The sequence below is a fragment of the Marmota monax genome, unplaced genomic scaffold (assembly GCF_021218885.2).
Source record: "Marmota monax isolate L192 unplaced genomic scaffold, Marmota_monax_Labrador192_F-V1.1 WCK01_AAM20220418_F8-fsc00049, whole genome shotgun sequence".
Taxonomy (NCBI): Eukaryota; Metazoa; Chordata; class Mammalia; order Rodentia; family Sciuridae; genus Marmota; species Marmota monax.
This window is the reverse complement of record NW_026694221.1, coordinates 10,796,258-10,818,702: the sequence shown is the minus strand read 5'-3', so window position 1 is coordinate 10,818,702 and position 22,445 is coordinate 10,796,258.

The window sequence follows — 22,445 nt, the reverse complement described above, 5'->3', positions numbered from 1 at the left end:
AATTTTCTTCTAAAGTGAGCTTCAGTTAATTCTACCTTTGAATCTCAAATTCTGGCTCACTTCTGTTATTTGTCAGTATCAAGATGATCCTTTGCATTTCACAGCTTTTGCTTCAATGTAGCCATAGGTGTTTTCAGCAAAGAAACAAATTAAAAATTTCCTGTTTGTCATTCCCCCAGTGTAAAGTGAGTAGCTTCGGTGCATTATTTGGAAAGGGTAGGCAAGGGTCATTTTATTTGTATTCAGTTTAACCTATTCAGGCTGCTGTTGACATTGGAACTGGCTAATAACAAACTATTAAGAACTATTAAGTTCTCATTAGTGATGCCTCTGGATTACAGCCATGTGGCAAAGGGTGTCATTTAATAGTAAATATTAAAGAATATTCATGAAAAGAAGAGAAAGGCATGTTTGCATTATTTAGAAGAAGAAAATAAAAGAGTGAACTGAATTGGTATCAAAACTGGGTCAGAGACTAATTATGATTTCAGTTCCATGTAACTTTACCCTCTCAATTCTTGACTTAGTAATTGTTTCTGGCAATGCCATGGCTAGGAGAATAAAGAGCTTTGAGAAATGTGAGCAGGTAGGAATCATTATTAAACTCAGGCTGTCTACACAATTAATAATTCAATGTAATTTTATCTGTAGTAGTTTTCAGAATGGTTTGTTATGAGATAAGGTAATATTAATCCGAATGCCAGGGGACAATCTCTGGAAAAAGAATAGAACTCAGACATCAATTAATTCATTCTTCCTTTGGAAGTCTATATATGAACCATAATGTGGCATGCCAGTTGTTAATTATTTAAATGTGTATGAGCTTTTATATGTCATTGATATATTAAGCAAGGACAATAGTACAAATCAGCATGTGGGTACCATTGCAGATATCTCTAAAATGTGTATACATAGCTGTGCCCAATTCAAGGCAGAAAAAAAAAAGGTGGTAGGAACATAATTAATGCATGGATGAAAATATCTCAGTTAATCCCATAAATGTGTACAATTAATATGTGTTAATAATTATAATGACTAACATGATTGTTTTGTGAACTTTATTGATATATGTTTTAAAACTTCCTATAATTAATATATAATTGAATCATATCATAAAAAACAGTGTATAGCATATGAATATGGTGTTACACAGATTAAAGTCCCATTCGAGAGACCTTTATTCTTTCTGATCATGTTTCTTCATCTACAAAATGATGTGAGAGATAAAATATATAAGCATCTAATACTCAGTGAGCAGGTAGCTAACAGATCCGTTTTCTAATTTTATTATATATGACTTTATAGGAAGATAAATAGCCTCTTATCACCCTGAAGGATACACTAATATTGAGGAAAATGTTATACAAATAATAGTGATATTCATATTTCTATGAAGCTATATAATTTTATATGTGTATTGAATCAATTCATATAATATTGATAGGTACAATAAAAGATTATTTTGTCAAGCATTTAACTGTTTATTGTTATTTTCAGTTTTATTATGAATTTTACACTTCAGGCATCTATTGGATGCTAAAATTCACAATAATTTTTTTATAGGAAGTCAGGAATCTAAAGTAGAAATTTACTTTGTGTCACATACAGCAGAGGTGTTAAGAGCATTGTAGATCCCAAATACCTATAAAAATGAATTTTAAAATAATAATTCCATATAGATACTTTGAATATCTTTCAATCCAGATCATTGAGTCTCCCAACCCACCCTGGTTTCAAGGCTGATTCAAGTAACAAATGAAGCTTAGAGGAACTGAGAATAGTGATGACTTTAGGAGTATGGAACATTAAAAACAGAAAATATTTACTTTGGAGTAAAAGGGCAAGTAAATATGGAAAAGTTCTTTAACAGCAGGGTGAAAGAAAATACTCAAGCATATCGTTGCTTGATGGTTGATGGTTAATTGAGGATGTCTATTCATAGTTTACTACTATGTATACAATATTATGCTAAAGCAGGTTGAAATACAATGCATGCCATTCTTCAGTTATTTCTATATGTTAAAAGTCATAATACCAAAGATCCAAGATGGCGGGCTAGAGGGAGGCTGCATTCTGTGTCAATCCATGACCTGGGATTAAAGTATTGGGAATATAATTGGGAATATAATTTCTCTGGGAGTTATTATAGTACCCCCAACAGCTGCTCCTACACAGGAATTAGTGCCACCATGCCTGTGCAGCTCTCTAGGCCTCAGCATCAACACAGGCCCTCCTGCCACCACTCCCATGTGGACACCCATCTACCAACGTGGGGCTCCCCTGGTTGCCTCCATTTTGGAACACTGCAACCACCACCATCGTCCCCTACATGCAGTAGCCTGAACCTGGGGACACTGAACAGGATCTGAAGAAAGCGGCCAGCCACAACACAGCACGCCACAGAGCTGCATCTCTAAACACACTGCTCAGTGCCACTGCCTGGCCCTACCTGACCCAATACCCCATTGCTGAAAGTAACCACCTCCATCTTGGGACACCATTTTTAGTTGGGGCACCTGCTGGGTCTTAGAACCAATATTGTTTCCAACTGCCCCCTCTCACCTGGCAGCCACTAACCTGGTACAGTGTTGTGGCTACTCAGTGAGTCCGTAGCTGGCAAAACCTGGTCCTGAATTGCCCAATCCAAAACAGCTCTTTGCTATAGGTTTGCAGCCCCCAGAGCTCAGACCACAAGACCTTCAGAGAGAGAGGTTCCTGATTCGGAAGAAAAAAGGAAGGCGGTGAATGAGAACAGTTTAGAGACTAAATTAGAGACCAGAAATTAGAGACTAAATTAGAGGTCTACAGGTGATATAAAGAGATAAGACCAGGTGCCCACATCATACAAGTGGGTCACAAAGGAGATCCTTGGGATGCAGTCTCCTATCTAGCACTGGCAAGTGATATACCCCACCTCCAGAGCTCCATCTCCAAGACCTACCCTCCCACCCTAATAACCTTCACCATCCTGAGGGTGGAGATACCAGAAAACAACAGACAACCCATCTATTGGATGAGAAGGAAAGCTTTAAAGATCCTGGTCTCTAACAAAAACAATCCTTGTATCTTCCTTCGGGATTGTTTTTCCCTCTGTTCTGTCTCTCTCTTCTCTCACCATTTGTGAAACCAAGTACTTTGCATGATTTAGGCTACTGAGGAATGGGATGTTTGAATAGTATAATGCAGTTGTGTTTAATATTCTTTTATCTCCTATTTTTACTTTTTTTTAGTTTTCTTAATATTTATGTTTGTTTGCTTTTTGTACTCTATCTATTGTCTTCCCACTTACTTGTCTCCCCCAAATCACTTTCTCTCTTTTCTCCTGCTACTAACCAACTTCTTTAGATACCTATTTCAAGCTTCCTAGGATCTAATAACTCTATAACCTCACCTCATACCCCTTAACATCTCATTCTACACCTCACCCCCATTCTCTCTTTGTTCACCATTAAAAACTGTAGGCCCTTTTGCAAACCTTCTGTTTACATTGTAGATAATAATTGAACTCACTATTTCTGTATATTGTGACAAAACCATAAATGCCTTACTAGCAGCTATTCGGTTTAAGGCTTTATGTTGTTTGTATTTGGATCTGATGATATTTTTCTCCCCCTTAAAGGAGAAGTATTGTAACCCTGCAGAGATACTATAAGCCTATAGGGTAAAAACTTGTAATGCCTCATACCCTCAGTGTGTGAAGGGAAGACACACAAACAACATGAAAAAACAAGGGAAGAATGTGCCCCAAACAAACCAAGATACTACATTATTAGAATCCATGGCCAGCACAACAGAAGAAATCACCGAGAAGGAGTTCAGAATGTATATAATTAAAATGTTCTTTGAATATAAGGATGATATAATAGAGCAAATACACACAACAAAAGATCATTGATGAAGAGCTACATAAGTGAATACAGGAAGCAAAAGGTTACATCAATAAGAAGATAAAGGTTCTGGAAAAAAAAAAGCAGAAATGCTTGAAATGAAAGAAACAATAAACCAAATTGAAAACTCAATAGAAGGGCTGGGGATATGGCTCAAGCGGTAGCGTGCTCGCCTGGCATGCGTGCGGCCCCGGTTCGATCCTCAGCACCACGTACAAACAAAGATGTTGTGTCCGCCAAAAAACTAAAAAAAATAAATAAATATTAAAAATTCTCTCTTTCCTTCTCTCTCTCTCTCTCTCTCTCTAAAAAAAAAAAAAAAAACAACTCAATAGAAAGCACCAACAGATTAGATCACTTGGAAGAGAGAAGCTCAGATAATGAGGACAAAATATATAATCTTGAATGTTGAAGGGACAGTGAAGACGGTAAGAAATCATGAGCAGAACATTCAAGAATTATGGGATAACATAAAAAGACCAAATTTAAGAATCTTTGGAGTAGAGGAAGGCAAAGAGTTACAAACCAAGGAATGAGCAATCTATTTCAATGAAATAATATCAGAAAATTTTCCAAACTTTAAGAATGAATGGGAAAATCAAATAAAAGAGGCTTAGAGGATGCCAGATGTACAAAATCACAACAGACCCACACCAAGTTACATTGTAATGAAATTTCCTAGCATCAGAATAAGGAGAGAATTTTAAAAGCCACAGAGAAAAGATCAGATTACATACAGGGAGAAACCAGATAGAATATGTGCAGAGTTTTCAAATCAGACTCTGAAAGCTAGAAGATCTTAGAACAGCATATACCAAGTTCTGAAAAAAAAAATGGATGCCAACCAAGAACCTTATGTCCAGAAAAATTAAACTTTAGATTTGATGATGAAATAAAAACCTCCATGGTAAACAAAGGTTAACAGAATTTACAACTAGAAAGCCTAAACTAAGGAACATCCTCAGCAAAATATTTCATGAGGAGGAAATGAAAAACAACAATGGAAATTAGCAAAGGGAACAACTACTCTAAAGGAAAAAACAATCAAGAAACCAAGTCAAGTTAAATACCAAAAATAAACAAAAATGACCCAGAATACAAATCATGTCTCAATAACAACACTGAATGTTAAGGCCCAAACTCACCAATCAAAAGACATAGATTGTCAGATTGGATTTAAAAAAGGCCCCAAAATATGCTGCCTTCAAGAGACTCATCTCATAGGACAAGACATCCGCAGACTGATGGTGAAAGATTGAGAAAAAACATGTCACTCACAGGAACTTCAGGAAACAAGCAGTGGCTTCCATTCTCATATCAAATAAAGTAGACTTCAAGCCAAAATTTTATCAAAACAGATAAAAAAGGACATTTCATACTGCTTTAGGAAGCCATACATCAACAAGCCATAACAAGTATAAATATGTATGCCCCAAACAATGGAGTACTTACACTCATCAAACAAACTCTTCAAAAGTTCAAGAGTCAAATTGACCTTAGCACAATAATTCTGAGTGACTTTAACACATCTCTTTCACCACTGGATAGATCTTCTAAACAAGAGCAAATAAATAAATAAATAAATAAAAAGAAAAAGAAAAGAAAAGAAAAGAAAAACTATAGAACTTAATAATACAATCAATAACTTAGACTTAACAGACATATATAAAATATTTCATCCATCAACAAATGAATACACTTTCTTCTTAGCAGCACATGGATCCTGCTCTTAATTAGATCATATATTATGCCACTAAGCAGTGTTTAACAAATACAAAAAAGTAAAAGTACTACCCTGCATTCTGTCAGATCATAATGGAATGAAATTAGAAGTTACTCCATCACCTGGAGACTAAACAATATGCTATTGAGAGAACAATGGGTTGCAAAACACATCAAAGAGGAAATTAAAAATTTCTTACAGGTAAATGAGAACACTGATATAACATCAAAAATCTCTGGGAAGCTATAAAGGCAGTACTAACAGGAAAATTCATTGCATAGAGTTCATTCCATAAAAGAAGAAAAAGTTGGGGCTGGAGTTGTGGCTCAGAGGTACAGAACTTGCCGAACTCATGTGAGGCTCTGGGTTTGATTCTCAGCACCACATAAAAATAAATAAGTAAAATAAAGGCATTGTGTCCAACTACAACTAAATTTTTTTTTAAAAAAATAATAAGTCAACAAATAAATGACCTAACATTACATCTCAAAGCCCTAGAAAAAGAAGAAGCAACCAACACCAAAAGCAGTAGAATATAGGAAATAATTAAAATCAAAGATAAAATAAATAAAATTGAAACAAAAGAATCATTGAAAAAATTGAAAAAACAAAAAGATGGTTCTTTGAAAAAAATACATAAAATTGATAAGCCCTTAGCCATGCTAACAAGGAAGAGAGAGAAAACTCAAATTACTAACATTCTTGATGAAAAAGCCCATATCAGGATGGACTCCACAGAAAAACAGAAGATAATTAGAAATTATTTTGAAATTTGTACTCCAATAAAATAGACAATATCAAAGGCATTGACAAATTTCTTGAGTCATATGATTTGCCCAACCTGAATCAGGATGATATACACAAGTTAAACAGATCAGTTTCAGCAATGAAATAGAAGATGCCATCAGAAGCCTACCAACCAAAAAAAGCCCAGGACCATATGAATACACAGCTGAGTTCTACATGACCTTCAAAGAAGAACTAATAACAATACTCTTCAACTTATTTCATGAAATATAAAGAGGGAACACTTCCAAACTCACTCTATGAGGCCAATATTACTGTTATTACAAAACCAAACAAATACACATCAAAGAAAGAAAACACCAGACCAATATCTCTAATGAACATAGATGTGAAAATTCTCAATAAAATTCTGGCAAATTGAATAAAAAATCATATCCAAAATTAGTGCACCATGTTCAAGTGGGGTTCATCCCAGGGATGCAAGATTGGTTCAACATACAGAAATCAATAAATGTAATTCATCACATCAATAGACTTAAAGATAAGGATCATATGATCACCTCAACAGATGCAGAAAAAGCATTTGACAAAATACAGCACACGTTCATGGTTTAAAGCCCTAGAAGTACTAGGGATAACAGGAACAAAATTCAACATTGTAAAACTATCTATGCTAAGCCCAAGGCCAGCATCATTCTAAAAGGAGAAAATTGAAATCATTCCCTCTAAAAACTGTAACAAGACAGGGGCATCCTCTTTTACCACTTCTATTTAACATAGTTTTTGAAACTCTAGCCAGAGCAATTAGACAGATGAAAGAAATTAAAGGGTATGGATAGGAAAAGAAGACCTCAAACTACACTATTTGCTGCTGACAGGATTCTATACCTAGAGGATCCAAAGAATTCCACCAGAAAACTTCTAGAACTAATTAATGAATTCAGCAATGTAGCAGCATATAAAATCAACACCCATAAATCAAAGGTATTTCTGTGTATCAGTGATGAACCCTCTGAAATAGACAAGGAAAAATACCCCATTTACAATAGCCTCAAAAATAAAAATAAAATACTTGAGAATCAACTTAAAGAAAGAGGTGAAAGACTTCTACAATGAAAACTACTGAATGCTAAAGAAAGAAATTAAAGAGGACCTTTAAAGATGGAAAGATCTCCCTTGTTCTTGAATAAGCAGAATTAATATTGTCTAAATGACCATACTACCAAAAGCACTATACAGATTTAATGCAATTTCAATCAAAATCCCAATGATATTCCTCATAGAAATAGAAAAATTGTTCATGAAATTCATCTGGAAAAATAAGAAACCTAGAATAGCTAAAGCAATCCTTAGGAAGAAGAGTGAAGCATGTGACATCACTGTGTCAGACCTCAAACTATACTACAGTGCAATAATAACAAAAACAGCATGGCATTGGCACCGAACTCAAAAAGATTAACACACCAAAAAATATAATAATAACCAATCAATGGTCCAAGGAACTGAACAGATACCTCTCATAAATGATATATAATCAGTCAACAAGTATATTAAAAATGTTCAACATCTCTAGCAATTAGAGAAATGCAAATCAAAACTACTCTAAGATTTCATTTCACTCCAGTCAGAATGGCACCTATTAAGAATACAAACAACAATAAGTGTTGGCGCGTATGTGGAGAAAGAGGCATACTCATATACTGCTGGTTGCAAATTGGTGCAACCAATATGGAAATGAGTATGGAGATTCCTTGGAAAACTGGGAATGGAACCACCATTTGACCCAACTATCCCAATCCTTTGTCTATATGCAAAGAACTTTAAAAATAGCATACTACAGGGACATAGCCACATCAATGTTTATAGCAGCACAATTCACAATAGCTAAACTGTGGAACCAACCTAGATGCCCTTCAACAGATGAATGGATAAAGAAATATAACATCACTTATAACTAAAAGAGAATAAAATCATGGCATTTGCAGGTAAATGGATGAAACAGGAGACTATTATGCTAAGTGAAGTTAGCCAATCACAAGAAACCAATGGCCAAATGTTTTCTCTGATATCTGGATGCTGATCCATAATTTTGGTGGGGGGAGTATGGGAGGAATGGAGGAATTTGTAGATATAGCAAAGGAAAAATTGTGGAATGAGATGGATGTCATTACCCTAAGTACGTATATGAAGACATGAATGGTATGGCTCTACTTTGTGTACAACCAGAGACATGAAAATTTGTGCTCTCTATATATACTGTGAATTGAAATGCATTCTGCTGTCATGTATGACAAATTCAAATAAGTAAATTTTTTAAAAGTTATGAAATCTCATTTTTGAAGAGACATTAGTGATTATTTACTTTAACTCCTGTGCAATTTCAAATCACATAGAGTCAATTTACAAAGTTGCTTAGCTGTAATGCGGGCTTCAATATTTGTTTATTTTTATTTATTTTGCTTGCTTTAAATTCTATTTTTTTCACTTGAACAAGAATATGAGACTTAGACTTTACATTGTTTGGTTCATTTTATATTGGTGGCTTATAAGGGCAGCAGAAACCTTGTAGAAACCTTTGTATCTGGCTCCTTGACAACAGCAAAATTAATAAATGAATGATTGGCAATGTAGACTCTGCTCATAGCTAAAACAAAAAGTAAAATAATAATGATCTTACAGCAACCTATTTCTAGTTAGTTTATATCTACTTAATATGTTGATGCTTTAGGTTAAAAATTTCCTTAAAACACACAAATAGTTATGGTGATATCTAGAAAAAGAAGTAATATTTTTCTCAGGGGTTATTGGGGATTTTTATCCAAAGCCTGAAGTTACACAAGACAGGTTTCTTTGTATTACTTGCTGCAAAGTACAAGGGATCAATTTTGTCTCCCATATGTGTGACACACTTTGACAAAGGAAACAACAGTATCTTATAAATGGATATATATAAAATAATAAAATATATATTATATAATAAACATATATAATTCCTATTGTTTTAAACAGTTGTGATATCTTTTTAAAATTCAAATATTTTTAAAAAACAATATTTAATATAATTTAATATAATATTTATAAATTTCTCAATTGTCTAAGATATGTGGACAGGAAGGTAATAATATGTCCCTTAAGTTTTTCTTGATTAAAAAGAAAATAGCAGTAAATTTTTCAACTATTTTTTTTTTACTTTTAATTCTGGGATATTTTCAAAGGCATGGATCATCAGAAAATACTTCCCCAGAAATGTAGGATAATAAAACAATGCCTTTAGCTGAATTTAACTACTGTATAAATGTTGAGGTACATATTGTCCTGAGGCATTATGTCTAGACTTTTGGATACCCACATACCATGAAAATTTTACATCTTGGCAAATTATGAAGTAAGGAGCACCTGAAAATTTCAGTGAAGACAACGAAAGAGCTATTTATTTCCAGTTCCATTCTATTCCTTTGATAAATCATTTCACATGGCAATTTAATTTGTGTATAAGTTGAATAAAACTATCTCAAGTGAAATTCTGTTCTATGAGACTGAAGGAATGTTTAAAATCTCTAAATAATTCACATATCTAATTATCAATCTATATCTTTTTGTCAGTCCATGATCTTAAATAAGTTGTTCAAGATTTTTCAATGATTGAACCAGTCATATTAACACAAATATATTGCATTATGAATCTCTGGTAGATAGGTATGCAGATTAACTGAGTAGTTAATAAATAATTTTCAACTTAAGCACTTGATGACTGATGACTTTTTAATTATTTTTATCTCATTGACTTGTGACTATTTATTAGGGTTTTATCAGTAAAGGCTAGAATAATTTTAATTATTCTTTTAATATTGTAAAAGCATCACACCAAATAACCATAATTAACAGATTGTGAAGAGTAATGCTTTGGGATGGGTCAAGAATAAAAATAAACAAAGATAATTAATATTTTTGAATAAATTATTTCTGAAAAATATTTACATTTTCCTCTATTTTTAGATTTATTATTGTTTCATTTTGCAATTCTCTAAAGCATTATTATTTTAACCCATTAATTATCTATTTCACGAATGCCATAACTGAAATTATCATTATAATCAAAACATTTGCAGAAACATGATCATATATTATTTTATTAGAAAATATTGAAAAGACAAATCGCTTTAATATTATATTACCTTTTCTTAAAGATAAAAGTGCGTATATGTGGTGATTTACACTTTATGTTCACATATATAGGCATTTGTTTTTTAAAAAAACATAATATAGAAAGTGTTTATAATTAAATATCTCAAATGCCTTTTTGAGATGCTATATCCACAAAAACAAATATAAAACAAAAGTCAACAATTCTAGATGCCTGCAGAGAATCAGATCTCTCTCTCTCTCTCTCTCTCTCTCTCTCTCTCTCTCTCTCTCTCTCTCTCTCTCGTAGCAATGTAGAAACTTTTTTGAATTGATCCAAAATTATTGAGTGACATGATGCATGAGCTAACTTTAAGAATTTTTGTGGGGGGCAATTTCCCTGTAACATTAATTATCAAGGTCTATGGATTAAATCTAATTATAATTTTGGTAAGAAAATGTAAAAATTCCACATTGCCATAGTATTCATATAATGTTCATATTTTTTCTACTTTATTACCTTGGAATATCAATGATAGGCTCATTTTAAATTCTATTTTCTCAGGACCAGAATAGGTTCTTAAACTTCCTTTACAATAAACCTTTCCTTTAGAAATATATTCTAATTATTACAAAAAGAATACAATAACCTCTTTTTTCTAAAAAGTCTTATAGATCAAACTTATCAAATCTCTCCTTGGAGTCATATCTTCCCAAGGTATGATTTTAATTACTTAATTAGGTGCCATTTTCTTTTTTGTTGAGAGATATTCAACCATAAATCACAACAAATTCATTGTAAAAATTGGAGAATAAAATTTTTGAAAAATTGCAAAGGTTCAAAAATTCTACTCTATTTCTCAGGTTTATTGTGAGAATTGCTTACCACAATTATGACGGCCAAGATAACAAACTGCATAATAGAAAAACTCATGATATTAGCCCAAATCTGAAGATCTGATAACCCCTAGGACTGTCGCTATAATTCCTAGAGTTTAGGGCCCCCAAACCAGACACTCTAATGTCCAATGGTAGGGGAAATATGAATGTCCTGGTAAGAAAAGAGGGAGCATATTCATGCTTCTTCTGTCCTTTGTTGTATTTGGGCTTTTAATTCATTGGGTAATACCCACTCACCTTGGTGAGGGTAGATCTTCTTAGTTTTCTTTACTTAGTTTAAAAATTTAAATAATATTTTACCAGCTATTGGGGCATCTGTTCGCCTAGTCAAGTCAACACAAAATTAACTATCAGAGAGACATCATCTTTATTATATGGAAAAGTCAGATGTGATGCCTTTCCTTTACTCTGGAGGGAAAAAGAAATTATATCTATCTTCCAAGGCTTTAAGAAATCCTGCCCATTCCTAAGGAGGAAGATAATTTCTTTCAGTACATTTTCCCAGTAAACATCCTAAAGAAAGAGACTATAGAAAAAAAGAGCAGTCAGTCCCTTATTTTGCTAGATTAGCAGAAATATAGAAAACCCATAAATGATTGGTAAAACGTACTAGATATTTCCCCAAAAAAATACAAGATAAAAATAAACATTAGTTCTATAACATGGTTAATGTTCATTTGTAATGCCTCCATTAAATGTGAAATTGTACAGCAACGGTTTTAGCTGCGTACTGATAGGAGCTACACAAGTAGTAAGATTTAGGTAAACATTACAGTCCTTTCAACTTTTTCCACAACATCTGAAACATGAACAAATGATACCTATTTGTTATAATTTTATTCTAGGTATTCTGGCAATACCAAAAACATTACATTCCCTGAAATGCTTTTATCATTTCTCTGGGGAAACATAATGTTCACATATAAAGCAGAGAACAACCTATGATAGCATATATTAAAATACTATATTATGGGCATAGAATTAATATCCTATTGATTTAGTTCATGAGCCATTTTAACATGGATTGCTTTATTTTTATCCATGCCTCATCTGTATTACAATATTTTATTGATTTTACAATTTAAAATTTTATCATCTCTGAAATAACCATGAATCTTATACTTGACAGTATCTTATAAATGGCTTTGTTTTCTTAATGGTACATATTCACTTGTGATGTTGCATTATTCATAATTTGGAATGTATTATTTTCATTTGGAGGAGAAAGTTATGCTCAAAAATATGTAGTTATTTTCCTAGGACAACACACCTAATAAATTGTTAAGGCAGAATTTGAACTTAGGACCTTTTATTCTAACATTTTGTAATCTAATAACAAGTATTATTAGTTTAACACAGCCCACTCTTATTAATAACATTGAAAGTTTCAAAAGAAACAGAATTTTCTCAGGTTAGCTTAATACATAAAGAACACGTTTTCCAGTCCCAGTGAGAATTCCTTGAAAAAGAAAGTTACATACAATATACCTAATGGAAAAACGACATTTTGCCTGTGGCCATGTGAATTCTATTTGTCTCTTTCTTCTCTGTTTTACTTTTTTAATGCTATTGCCATAAATACTTTGTCATATAACTTCAAATATTTTTCTAGTGTTTAGTCTTTTATTCTTACATTCTGTCTTTTGTGGAAAATAGGAAAAACCTATATTCCAAGTTTTCAAATACATTTTCAAAAATATTTACATAATATTTTCTGTATTTATCCTGTTCACTTTCACATCTGTGGTTCGTGTTTATTTTCATAACTGATGCTGTTATTTTATTGTCAGTATTTGTCTTTCTGTTTTATCCTTCATTTTAATTAGTCAGGATCTTCTGTTTCTTTCTCAATTATTGAGGGATCTGTATGTCTGGATGACCTGGGGATACATCACAAAGTGGTCCAGTTTCTGGGACTGGTGAGATTACTTGGACTCAGCCAAGGTAACTATCTCTCAATTAATAAAAGAGCATTGCAAATGTTCTGTTTCCAAATGAAACAAATATATGTAGAATATTTCACATATGTCATAAATTCTTCAATCTCTTGCAGATATTCTAAATGTTTGGTGTTAGCTGTGGATGCTGATTCAGAAATAGTTTAAAGGAAGTGGTTCACTGACAGTTGCATGTAGCAATCAGAGCACAGTACTACCCTAGATTTCCTGGATTTTATGTGAAAATTCCAAGATTTGGGGTGTGCAACTGTGTATTCTAAATTATATAATGCTTATAAACTCACTATTTTCATATTTTATTTGAGAGTTTGTCTCTGCAGGCCAAGTTATGGACAACCATAGTAGGATGCTGTTGAGAAGTTAATTATAGTTTTCTGCTTCAGAGAAAGTCTATGAGTATAAACAAGTCAAATATATGTAGAATATTTGGGGATTTCCTGAGGTGTGATGACTCTTTAATGGGAGTTCAAGACATATTTTATCTTTGTGGTCTCCCAGGTAACTCATTTATGCTCCTTTATTGATAGGTAGGAAGTAATAGAAATTCTATTTTGTCCCTGTGGAATATAGGAATTTAAAATCATTTTTCCTGCTTTATTTTTATTTCATTTTAAGTTTGTCTCTTTACTTATTTTTTTAGAATCATTTTATGTCATCTCCTAATCACTACTTTCAAAAGTAAACACCAGTATAGCTTTTATAACAGTTACTTCCTTGTAAAGTTTTTGAAAAAGAGTTATATCTTCTTCATTCTCAAAAGAATTTCTTTCCCCAAAGTTAACTAGCATTTCTCTGGATGCCTAATATTTGTAATACTACATGAAATTGTTGAACTAAAGGTGTGTGGAAAAAAAGTCACATTCTTGGACCATTTCGTATATAGTACTTTGTAATGCATATTATAAAAATGTATCAAACAGGAAGGGAAGGGTCTGGATAAATAAGATTTATTGATTACTATTTTTATTAGGCATTATATTTATGTCATTACTGGTTCACATAAACACTAAAATGATATATTGGCAAATATTAGGTGGTTTCTCAATTGTCAGAAAAATGGCAATTTCCCTATACATGTATTTTATATTTCCAAGATAGTATTTTAAAGACTGTAGAAGAGGGGCAAAAAATGGAGTCTTCTGGATTCACCTAAGCTTGACTCACATTTTTATGTGTCCTCTACTCTTTACAAGACTAACAATATCTAACTCTGATTGTCTACCTAAGAATGTTGCTAAGAATAGTAATGAAATTACAAAGTGTTAATGTCTTTTTCTAACTGAAATGCATTATCATTGTCGAAATCCTTTTACCATTTTGCTTTAGAAGATTTTTTTTTTGCCTTAAAATATCAAAATAATTTTCTGCTGGGCTCTTCAACTAGGTTCATAGACTTTGAGACCTATGAATGTGTAGACCTCAGTATCCATAGTGACTTCCCTGGTTTTATTTGTGGCTTAACTAAGAATTTGTCCCTAATTCCTCCAGTTTATTTTTCCTACTTTCTTTTATGTTTTACATAAATATAATCATTATCTGTTGTGCTATATATCTAGCTTAAGATTTTGTTTGTGAGATTCTTACACATAGTCATTGCTTTTAAATTCATGCATTAAAAATGTGAAAACTTAACAATAGTCCCTGATTCTAATTAGCATTCTCCTGAATTATTTCTGTTTGGACAATCTTAAGGTCAGTTTAATGAAATGTGTGATATTGCTTAACAAAATAAAAGAAAGGGAGAAGGGAGAATAAACAAAAGGAAAATAAGAGGGAGAGTAAAGAAATGAATAAGAATGCAAAGAACCAAATGCTCTGACATTACAATAACATTATTTGTTTGTTTTTCATACTTGGTACTTTCTCATCCTGAGTTGGCTCTCACTCTCCATGGCTCTATTCCCTGAGACCACAGCTTTTTAGAAGCCCCTCTCTGGGAAATGCTTATTTTGTGCTAAAAAAAAAAAAAACTGTTATAATGGATACATCCCCTGGGTTAATCTTTTTCTCAGAAGCGGCCCATGTCACTTGCACTGACATTGCACTGGTCAAAGCAAGTTCCTTGGTGAAACTGTTTTGTCAGTTCATCAGAGGGGAGTCATGAAAATTTTGTACAATGATACAATAGATCAAATCCTCCTTTGTCAGGTAGGAGTTCAGTCGTTCATATTTTTCTTTTATCAGCATTTTCTTCCCAATTTCTAATTGGTTTTACATTGGCTTTGTTAAATCTATTTAATTTATATTTTATCTTTATAGTTCTCCCTTTTATCTTTATAATTTACTTATTATAATCTTTGATTTAATGTATTTTTCTTAATCTAACTTATTGAGATGGAGTCTTAGCTTATTGATTATCATTTTAATATATACATTCAATGGTATTATTTTCTTTTAAGCAAATTTAAATTGTTTTCTACAGTTTTTGATATGCATTATTTTCACTAATATTCATCCAAAATACTTTTTAAAAAGCTCTCAATTTTTCTAAAATTAATGAGTTATTAGATAGTTTCAAATCCTTTGGGATTTTCTAATTGCCTTTAAAAATCAATTTATGAATTGTGCTTATAGACATACTTTATATGATTTCCATCCCTTAGATTTTATTGCCAAACATATTTAAGTTGTTATGAATGCCAATTGTTATAGAAAGAGGCTTACTGTACTTAGTAGGGGTATTATCCTATAAGTGCTTATTAAGTGAATATATTAATCTGTTGTTCTAGCCTGATATATCCAGTAGCTCACACAAGCTTTCCTAAGCCTATTGAGCCTGTTTCTTCCTAACTCTGGATTAGTGTCATGTTGGTAGCATGAAATAAGCCACTGTTATAGAATTAACACCATAAAAATTAGAAAATACTGTAAATCAGGAATTTTTATTCTTGAGCTAGTTATTGAACATTTGCCAGCACACAGCTGCTATACCTTACATACTGCATACTTAGTAGCAGGCTGAGAATGGTTGTGTAATTTTTTTCTCCAAGATTATGTATATTTATTCTTTCCTGTTAGATATATTCATTTCCCTATTATATATATTGAAGTGATGCCCTTCTAAAGTTAGAATGGTTCCATATTACTATTGAATTGAACTTGTATAACAAATGAACTGACTCTCTTTAGTGAGTTGTTTTGCCTTAAAGTCTATTCTGAGATAATCCCATCAGGATTTGTTGTGGTGTAAGATTTTCCATGCAATATATTTTTTCATCTTTTGCTTTCTAAGACCCTTCTGAATCCTTATATTTAGATGTGTCTCTCATAGACAAAATATAATTGAGTTTTAACAATCCTGTTTTATAATTGGAGCACTTAGTTTATTTACATTTAACACTCACATGTTGCATTTTAAACTTCTCATGCTATTAAGTGATCTTTTTGTTTCATGTATATCATGTCTTTCTTGCCTCTATGGGGAGTAGGTGTGTGTATTTTATTGTTTCATTTTTCCTTTCCCTCCAACATATAAATATTTTTTTTAAATTCACTTTCAAGAATATTAACGGGCCATATACAGAAATTACTGGTCATGTATAAACTAAAATTGAGATAATATTATGTATGACAAAATTAATGTAGAAAGGGAGAGAAAGGATCATTATAAAATTTAAAGAACATTTAATTTTCAAGCTAGTAATAAGAAAAGTGAAACAATAAAATTTACACAATGATTCCTAGAAAAGTTAGCAAACATGAGGAATAAAAAGCATATATGGAATAAGGAGAAATCACAACTAAAATGGGAGATTTTAGCTGAAACATTTAAGTAACAATAGGTAGTAACAAAAGGTAAATGAACTAAATACCCTATTTACAAGATAAGATTTTCAGAACACATAAAAAATTTAAATTTTAATCTATTTATAACGTATAGTTTATTTTTAAGCTTGTAACTAATAACTCCAATATCTATAGTGCCTATAGATCTGTTTTAATTTTCTGTTGTTTCTCTAGGTTTTGTTGATTAATTTCATCTTTTTAGATTTCTAACAGTCTATTGGAAATTTAATTTGAAATAATACTTATAGAAATATTTTGCTCTCTATCATGATATTCTTTCTCCAAGGAGGATTTTTACTTGACTCTTCCAATCAATCATGGGCAATAACCATCCAGAATTTCGTAATTACAGAGCAGATACTGAGTTCCTTTGAAGCTGACGTTAAGTCCTGGTGGCAGTCTACCATTTCTTGTTCAGATTTATGTCCAAATTGCAGTCCTTGGGTAGTTCAATTTAAAGCAAGAAAGTTCATCAAGAGCCTTTAAATGAGTCCTTTGATTTTACTCCTTCAACTCTAATCATGCTAACATTTTAAATTGTCCCTTACCCTTCCAACATTTCAGCCTCTCAGCTGTTCCTCTTCCATATGCAGAAAACAGGGCACTCCATTTTCATGGTTTACCTTTCTGGGATGCTGTCTTTCTCCTTATAAATGTCTAACATTCTTCATCATATGACCTCTATTTTATTGTTATTTTATACATTTGAAAATTTAAAACATATTTGCTGGGCTGGGACTGTAGCTCATTGGTAGAGTGCCCGCCTCACACATGTGAAGCACTGGATTTGATCCTTAGCACCACATAAAAATAAAGATATTGTATCCAACTACAACTAAAAAAAAAAAAATAAAAAAAATATTTTCCCAGAAAATAATTTATCTAATTTAAGTAGTCTAAAATTAATGAAAAACAAATTTCTTAATAATATGGGAGCTTAGTTTTATTATGTAGTGACAAAAATATGTTAATACCTTTTTTCCTTTAAAGAAGTTTTCCAGTCTTTATCTTTAGGAAGTTGCTTTTGAATAGCTGGAGTGGGGAAGTAGTTATCTTCATTTTGTACATGACATAATCAAGACATAGGATCTGAGGGATAAAACCATTTGTTTACTGTATTTCTCACTAACATGTACAACTGTGGGTAGAACTTTAGTATTTAAATTCTCTATAAATTTCATTCATGCTTGGGCCATGTCAATGTTGTAAAGTTTGACTCAAGGTGGTTATATTTTTTGGTTTTTAGATATTTAGCATTCATTACTTTATTTATCCAAGTAAAATGTTACAACTAAGATTGAAAACATGGCGGCAACTCATCAAAAACTTTTCTGTTCTTAATTGCTAACAGTTGTTTAGTTTCTGCATCTTAACACCTTCACAATATTTTCATTTTGTTTTTACACTTTAATAACTATTCAGTTAAATGGAGCAGCAGGACAAACATCTAATACGTTTACATAGTATAATTAAAGATAGTAGCCTTAGTCATTTTCTTTCTATAAACTTTTTCTTTGATACAATAACAATTTTGTATCATTTTGAAAATGAAAATAACAGGAGGGAAAGAATGTATTAAATTTTCAAGGAGTTCTAACTGTATTTAAGGAACAGCTCCTATTTTTAAATAGGTTTGCAATCTAGTGGAAAACATAAGTTTGTAATTTCTGTTAAAGAGTGAATTTTTTATAAACAAAAAAAGACAGTTGTGGATTATGGAGAGAATATGAATCTTTGTTCAAAAGTTGGGGACACCAATTCATGTCAATCTTTATTTTTCTACATTTCAGTAGCATGGAACAGAATCCTAACTGCATTTAAAGTGGCAGAAAAGCTTCTTCTTTTTTTTCTACCCACTAAATGATTGACTTTAAGAATAATATGAATTTCCAAGATATATATCTTATGCAAGTGAATAATGCTTGGCAGGTAGTACAAATTCAACAAACTTTTGTCAAAATAGATATAATTGAATCATGTTAGAACTCACAATTAAATAATGCTATTTCTTTTCCAGGATTGTTCTATTGAAACAGGAATTCTTTAAAATATTAGAATATGATACAGTGGTGTTTCATAGTGTTATATTCTACAAGAAATGATTACTTGGATTTCTCGTTATAAACATAAAATAAAATGCTTTTCTTGTGGAATATAAAAATGTGATACCATATGTATGTCCATTTATCTGTCATTAAATATTTCACTTGAATATATGTTATAAGGAATGATATTTTAAGATGGGTAAGATTAAGATTTATTTTGAAAGAGTAGGAATAAAACATTTCCTTTTTTTTTTTTTTAAACCAGGAATTGAATGCAAGGGTGCTTAACCACTAAGCCACATCCCCAGCATCTTTAATATTTTTTATTTTAGAAACAGAGTCTCACTGAGTTTCTAAGTGCCTAGATAAGTTGCTGAAGCTGTCTTTGAATTTACAACCCTCCTGCCTCAGCCTCCCAGGCTGCTGAGATTGCAGGCATGTTTCACCACACTAGGCTCCATTTCACAATTTTATAATCAATCTCTGGGATCCAATGCATGTTACTCACCATAGTTCATTCCTCATTCATTATAGCTCATGGCTTTAAAGGAGGGTACTGATCATATTTACAGACAATGGTTTTGTGGATCATATTAGGAAATAAATTGATTAAATCAGGAAAGTTACCTAAGAACACAATTGGGTGAGAGAACTAACAACTTCTGTGTATTCAATCAATTTACCTTGGCCACTAGGTATGGAAAAGTAAAAATGAAACCTATAATAACTGAGTCAATACAGGATTATTGCATACAACTGTAGCCATCAGGAAAAAGCTGGATGTGAAAAAAAATGCATGCTCTAGTTCTAGCAAGTCATCCATCTTCTAGGACATAACATGTTACTGGTAATGTGATTGGTGGCACCAGTTCATATGAATTTATCATGTCATATGAAATTTCAGAAAACCCTCTAATAAAACAGTCTAGAAAAGACATTTCCTATAAGGGAAATAAGAAGTCTTCTTGTCATTTGTTTTTCTTACTCTCTGATCTGTCCTCCCTTTTCTTAAAGGAAATCTGACAAAGTTGTCAAAGTGATATTACAAAAATTACAAGGAGTGATCCCACTGGGGGAAGTATATAACCTACTATTTATGTAGTATGAATGAAAAACGAATATTGCTACTTTTTGATCCAATTCCATAAAAGAAGGTAATCACTAGTTCCTTGTGTTGTGCCATTATAGAAATGTCAGTACAGTTTTAAGATTTTATGTAGCCCATGGGTTTTAAAGTTAAATTGGATCCAACAAGAGTAGAAAAGATTTAAAGACAAGCCAGGAAACAGTCATTTAGCATGGTAATCAAGCAGAATTCTTCTAAAACTGAGTACAAAAAACATTTATGTCATTTCCAATTTAGTGACTAACCAATAATTCACAAAAGAACCTGCTAAACTTAAATATTTTACAAATTTTATGGAGTTTTTCCTAATTACTCTGATAAATGGTGACTTTAAAGTTCATGTAGCATTTTAGATTCTCAACACATTATAGGTTTGAGAATTTTTTATGGAAAAGTAGTGGGGGTTAGGGACATCAAGATTGCTCTGGCCACCTAAATAGTTTTTTTAACTGTCTTCTGTTCTTTTTAATAAGAGTCATAATATCTAATTCAGAATACGTAGGTAAGAACTTTGTCAAGAAGAGTATTGAAATAACAAAGTAGTAATGACTTTGAATTTGTTTGAAATTAAACTTCAATACTGTCATGGAACTTTTAAAATTTCTTTCCATTTATACTTTTTATTAATAAATTAGAAAGTGAACTTAATGCCTTAAAATGTCATTTCTTCTAATATAGAGGTTCTTAATCAGGATCCATGGATTTTTATTTATGAACATACAGACTCAAGAATAATAACCACAATTTCTTTAGTTCATTGTTTTTCAGTTTCTTGAAGAGATCTGGGTTTCTCATGAGGTGCCTGATACTCTTATGAGTGTAATTCTTCTATTACCATGTAACATTTTTGAAAGGTAAGAGTATGAAGAAGAATCATACTATAAAACCAATTATTTTTAATTTTTACTTAAAATAATTTGTACTTTTATTAGAACCTTTAAAAGTTTATTACTAAACACAGCAACCTGAAACATAAAATTCCAGGTAAATAAAATGGTACTGATATCCTATTGTATGTCAGGCATTCTGTTATATCTACCATATAGATGTTCTTTTGGTAGAATGACTTCTATATTTAAATATAGCTAAATATGATGACTATAGAAAAAAATATTTATTAGTGTCAATGTTAAGTAAACTTTAATGATAAACAGTGGAGCTGGCAAAGGCTAAAGGTCAGTGGTCCCCAATCTTTGTTGCATATAATAATCTTCCTGAGAGACTTAAAAATACTCCAGTGCATAGGCCATCTAAAACCAACTGAATCAAAAACTCTGTAGGCGGGCCTGAGCATTGGTATGTTTTAAAACCTAAGCTGACTTTATTGTACAGGGAACATTGAGAATCACTGCAACACTACTTAAATGAACAATACCTAATTATGTAATCCAAGAAGTAACTGCATTCAGGCACAGTTTTACTTAATTTATTCTAACAAATTCACAATTCATTTATTCATTATTCATTAAATATACATTTATAGAAAGTCACTGACAGGTAAGTACTTTATAAGATGTTGACAATTAGTGATAAATGTTTGGGTTTTATCCTCAAAGACCTTACAGACATAAAAGTAAATGATTACTCACTCTATTTGGGCTTGAATTGCCATTAATGGAGTTGCAGAAGAATTTATGAGAGATAAGCAATTTCTTTTTAATTCTTTGTGGTTTTGATATTTCAGTTTTTTTAAAGTAGTCTTAAGACATTTTTCTCATGATTTTCTATTCATTTCATCCAACTGTCAAACATTTAGTATACTTTTGTAACAATCTCTACATATTCAACTAATCTCAAATGGAGTAAAACCTTTCAATTGCTAGTTATATTTTTTCATAATAAATGACCCTAAAATCTTATTTAAGCACTCAATAGAGTCCAGCAGTCCTACCTATCCCTGGAAAATTAGTTTTTCAAACTACCTTATAGATTACAAGGTATAAATGAGTTCATTCATGTTGCAAAGATCAATATACAAGAATCAGTTGCAATTCTATACACTGAATAACGTAAAAGTGAAATTAATAAACTGTTTTTATTTAAAATAGCATACAAAAAGAATAAAATATTTGGGCTAAGGCTGTAGCTCAGTGGCAGAGTGCTTGCCTAGCATGTGTGAGGCACTGGGTTTGATCCTCAGCACCATATAAA